Source organism: Euphorbia lathyris, chromosome 10, assembly GCF_963576675.1.
Source record: "Euphorbia lathyris chromosome 10, ddEupLath1.1, whole genome shotgun sequence".
Classification (NCBI taxonomy): Eukaryota; Viridiplantae; Streptophyta; class Magnoliopsida; order Malpighiales; family Euphorbiaceae; genus Euphorbia; species Euphorbia lathyris.
Window position 1 is genome coordinate 44,145,060 of NC_088919.1, and position 5,823 is coordinate 44,150,882.

The window sequence follows — 5,823 nt, forward strand, 5'->3', positions numbered from 1 at the left end:
CTTGGATTTCGAAAATCTCAAGGGAATGGGTATTTATAATCTCTTGTATCTAGTCCCTAGTTAGATAGAATTAGGTTACTGAATAGGAATTCCATTCGGAATAGAATTCCTAATTATTATCTCACTATATATCTAATATATTAAGGATAATAATAATAACCTCATTGGATAATAATAGGAGTATATTAATCTAATTAAAACTCCTAACTTAATTATCTCTTAATTAATTTAATTCATATTCCTAATCTAATTAGGATTAACAAAATCAAATTAATTATTCATGTATGTCACTACATGAATTTCGACCCCTTTATGTCCATGGGCCTTATTGGGCTCAATTGGGCTTCTATCAATTAATTAACATCTATCTCTCTTTTAGGTTCCAAGTCTTATGTGTGATCCATTAGGTTCTTATTGCTTCTAGCCGTATGCAACGTTATTAAATTAATTTTTAAAGAATTATATTTAATCTTTGCATAACGGAATGATGTACAGAGTATGTGATTAGCAAGTCCGTAATCATTCCCCCAGAGCTATAAGAAGACAGGTTGATTCTGTCGTTAACCTTTCCGTATTAGTTACAGTATAATTCGATCCTTTATCAACTACATCCTTGAACTGAATCTTATGACTATGGGTGATGTCAAGTCACATATAGCCAGACGTTCGTTTTACTTGTACAGGCCGAGTCAACTCAAAATGATAGGTTAAGTGAAATCTGTATTTCTTACTCTTAAGCTATCACCTTGCAAGGATTTAGAGTCGAGTCTTCCACAAGCGATCCATGGATGTGTCTCCCATTTATCGGGAGTGATAAATCCAATATATAACGACTCCGCAATTACTTCCTGTGATACCCAACGTCTACTGTTCACACCCCAGAGCCATCTCTGTTAAGGATCGTGTTACACCAGAGTCAAAGCATCACATTCCGTAATCCAGAATACCAATTAATATTCCTTTGAGTCTGAGGATTAGTTATACCTATTAATACCAATAAGATGAACAGGTGACAAGGATGAATTTACCCATCCTGTTATCTCAAATCGGATCCCCAATCCTAATGAACAACGTTTCATCGGATCTATGTAACTGTCTAGATATCTGTATATATGAAGCTTGTGAGATCAGCTTTTTGTCGGATAGAAGACATTGTTACATACAAGTCTCAACAGTGATATGTCAATCCCAAACATATCACTTGACTTGGGGTGGTTTTAAGTTTATCAGTTTACTATAAAGTTTTGTCTCACTTCATGCTTGTATGAACACTTTATAATCACTTTAAATAAACTTACGGATTTCCTTTTATTAGACTTTATTTAGGGCTTAAAAGGGATTGCCTTTATATAGTTATAAAACATATATCTCATTAAACAAATGATATAAAGAACAATTCATTTACATTAAGTTTGTATCCTAGAACAATTGTCTATAGGACACTAAACCCCAACATTACTTATATGGAGAAACATTTTAGATTCTCACTGATCATAAGAGTCTAAAATATATCCTTACTCAAAAGGAGTTGAATTTGAGGCAGAGGAGATAGATCAAGTTATTGAAGGATTATGATTGCACCATTGATTATCACCCGGGCAAAGTAAATATTGTAGCAGATGCATTAAGTATGAAGAATTCTAAGGTGTTGGCAAGTGTGAGGGGCCATAATATGACATCATTAGTGGAGTTAAGGACTATGAATGTAAGATTAGGTGCGGATGAGGTGAAAGGGTTAAGGGCTACATTGCAACTAAGGCCAATGTTGGGAGATAGGATTATGGAATTTCAAGCTCGAGATCTTTATCTTCATAAAATGAGGGCGAAGATCCAACAGAGGGATAAGCCCAACTTTTCAATGCGAGATGGTGGGAAGTCGAGTATGTTTACATGAATTAGGCAAGTTGGAGGTTGAGATTATGAAAGAGGCACATAATGCACCATATGCAATGCATCCAGGCACTACAAAGATGTATTGAAACTTGAGGCCACATTACTGGTAGAGGGATATGAAGAAAGACATTGCTGAATTTGTAGCTAAATATCTTACCTGTCAGCAAGTTAAAGCAGAACATCAAGCACCAGTTGTAATTTACGACGTTTGGCTATTCCATCTTGGAAATAGGAAAGGATCACCACGGACTTTGTTATTAGACTGCCTAGGACACTACGTAAACATGATGCTATTTGGGTGATTGTAGACCGTCTAACTAAATCTGCTCATTTCTTATCAATGTGCCAAACTGGTCCTTTAGACAAGTTAGCGAGGTTATATCGAGATGAGATTATGAGATTGCATGGTGTTCCTGTCTCTATTATATCAGATAGGGACCCCCGTTTCACTTCTTGATTTTGGGGCAGTTTGCAAAAAGCTTTAGGCACAAAGTTGAATTTTAGCATATCGTTTCACCCTCAAACAGATTGACAGTCAGAGTGTACTATCCAAACATTAGAAGATATGATGAGGGATTATGTGCTAAACTTTCAGGGAGATTGGGATATGCATTTGCCATTGAAAGAGTTTGCTTACAATAATGGTTTCCATTCTAGCATTGGGATGGCACCATATGAAGCATTGTATGGAAGGAAGTGTAGGAATCCTGTTTGTTGGGATATGGAGGGCATGAGACAGTTAGAAGGACCTCAACTGGTACAAAAGACAGTCGAAAAAATTGATATGGTAAAGAAATGTCTTCAAGCGTCACATGATAGGTAGAAAATTTATACCGATAAGCACCGTCGGGAGATGGAATATGAGATAGGAGATCGTGTGTTCTTAAGGATTTCACCTTGGAGGGGGATTGCTCGATTCGGAAAAAGAGGGACGCTAAGTCCGAGGTACATCAGACTGTATGAGATCACCGAGGGGATTGGACCATTGGCATATAGACTAGCACTGCCAGCACAGTTATCACAGATTCATGATGTTTTCCATGTGTCAATGTTGAGGAAATATCGATCTGATCCGAATCATGTGATTTTAGAGCCAGAGATTCAAGTGGTCAAGGATTTGAACTACAATGAGGAACTAGTAGAGATATTAGAGACTCAAATGAGAAAGATGAAGAGGCAAGAAATTCTAATGGTGAGAGTTCATTGGAGTCACCACTGATCGCTACGTGAAGCTACATAGGAGATTGAGGACCACACGAGTCAAAAATAGCCGCTTCTCTTCGGTATTGCGAGTATGTAAATTTTGAGGATAAATTTCTTTTAAGAGGAGAGAACTTTAACATCTAAAAAATTAGGGTTATAGAATTAATTAGGAATATAATTTAATTAGGGTGGGTTAAGAAAATAAATTAGATTTAAGTTTTGGTAAAAGGTCAAATAATACCAAAATGATAACAAAGGTATATAAAGTAAGTTTATTGATAGTAGTAAATATTAGATTTAAGTGGACATTTTAATATAGGGTATAATAGTAATTTATTGTTGGAGAGATTATAATAGTAATTTATATAGCATTGTCCTTGTGCATATATATACGAAGGAAAAAGGGCATAAGAAAAAAAACCCTAAATCGGTTTTAAAAAAGAGTTGCAACGTAAAATATAGAATCAGCCGCATACAGCTCCTCCCTTGCGTCCCCTCCATTATACAGCTCCTCCCTTGCGTCCCCTCCATTATACAGCTCCTCCCTTGCGTCCCCTCCATTCTTATCAATGGATTCGGTAAGTGATTTGGTTTCTTCAAGTTATTTTCCTTTTTAGTTTGGGGGATAGTTATGTTAATTTAATAATTGCATAGCTAAGGGAATAAATATTAAATTTAAGAGGTGAGTTTGATGAAAGAATAAAGTAAATATTTTTCTTGCTCAATCAGATGCGATAGACTCACCAGAATCCACTCATGTCAACTTTACTCTTACAGTAACTAATTAAATGATTTTAACAAGCTAGTTTAGTTATAACTTACAGATTAGGACTTTCTTTTATCATCTTTTCAAATGTAGACATATATGTAATTATTATATAATGGATTACAAGAGCCATATAGGTATATATAGTTACAGTATAAAAGATAGGAAATTATTGTGTTAGTTAATAAAAACCCTTAATCCTTGCCATTGTTTCGTACAGTAGGGGAGCTAATGGAAAAAAGTAATAAAATATGATAGAATTTCTTATAAAAGATAGTCATTATTAATTATTTTTTTAAAAAAATTGTTTACTTTAGTATGACAGCAGTTTGTTGAATTGAGTTATAATAAAATTTATCATATTAGACGGTATAAAAGGAGTTGACAATTAGCGGTCAGGACTTAGCGTTTCGATAGAGTTACTCGGATTCCGGGTAAATGGTAGTTGATATATATTTGTTTGATTTGTTGTGTTTATATATGTTTTTAATAATTAGTTGTCATTGATGGATACAATGAACGTGAAATTGAAAGGATCATGATGTGTTGTGTAAATTGATTATCTCAGATTTTATGATGTTGGTTTGAGTTGAAATTTATGAACGTTATGGACACGTGTAATGATATTGTACTTGATTGTCTGATATTGGGTGTGTTAGGGGATAAACATGACAAATAGAGAATAATGGTTAATTACTAGCTTGTCATAGTGGATTTATACTCAATGGTCATTTTGCAATGTTGGTATATATGATTCATTTGAGATATGATTCGATAGGTACTTGTCCTTGTGGCAAGTGTCGGAGTATCTCAGGATGTAGGAGATACTCTGTGTTGTTTTTGCTACGCGTTGTGGAGGTGCAGGGATACCTGACGGAGAGTGGTATCATGTGCTGTTGATATATAAAATGATGAGATAATGATTGAGATTTTGATATTTTAAATTGTCCGATAAACCATTGGGTATACTTTTACTTGACAAGTAGGGCCCTTGATTAATAAATTAACATGAAAACATATATGAAATTATAGTATGAACTATGAAATGTTAATTATTTGATAATTTATTGTTTTATATTTATATTCATGCGTGAAATGTTTTGGTGATTTATATATTGCATGTGACAAATATATATTAGCTATCACTTTATTAAGTAGGCAGCTCACCCTTACCACCTATTTTTTTTAAGAGATAAAGTTTAACGCTTCGATTCTTTTCCTTTCCAGTTCCTATTGACCGTTGTTAGACAAGGTGCCGAACGGCCTCGCCCGGGCGGACCGGGGGGTGGACACCTCATGGCGACGTAAGCGGTGATTGGCGCTGAAAGCAACCAATCGTGGAATCAAGCTGCTCGGCAGGACCGGAGCTCGGAGTATGGAAGAGTCGCCACCCACGAATGGGAAAAATGAACACCGATCCCTTGCGGGAGACCGGTGAGGGTTCGGGAAACTTAGGTACGAGCCGAGAAGGCTAGCTCCTTTCCGGAGAAAGGCTACTAGGCACCCCGACATCGCACGATTATGAACCACCGGCCTCCTACTCAGCGTGTTAGGCGATAACGGACTAATCGCATATTTCTTTAAGTTTAAAATTCATTTGAAACCTTTTCTTTCTCGCTTTGAAAACCGTTTTGAGCATGTCATTAAAAGCCATCTTAGTAAAGAATCACCCATTTTGCATAAATTTAAAGTACATAGGAGAGAGAGGGGGAGAAGAAAGAATTGATTTATTCACAGTGTGATTTATACTTCATATTATACACTAACTCTAAGCTAAGCTCATTCCACAAAACGAGTTTATTTACATGGTTCGTACCTTAATCGCCGTTGGAACGATTTAGGTACGTTTCAAAACCCCGTTAATTTACATGATATCGACTCGAATCGCCGTTGGAACGATTAGAGTGTTTGAAAGTGTGAGATAAAAAGCTTTAACAAGAAAACGTGATTAAGCATACAAG

At 35.8% G+C, this 5,823-nt stretch overlaps 1 long non-coding RNA gene across 1 annotated transcript; it reads left to right on the top strand.

Moving 5' to 3' along the window:
* Positions 1-3,513: 3,513 nt before the first annotated feature.
* LOC136209611 (uncharacterized) lies at positions 3,514-5,488 on the top strand. Its single transcript, XR_010677598.1, has 2 exons — positions 3,514-3,674; positions 5,090-5,488. It is a non-coding gene; the product is annotated as an uncharacterized lncRNA (long non-coding RNA).
* The last annotated feature ends 335 nt before the right edge of the window (positions 5,489-5,823 follow it).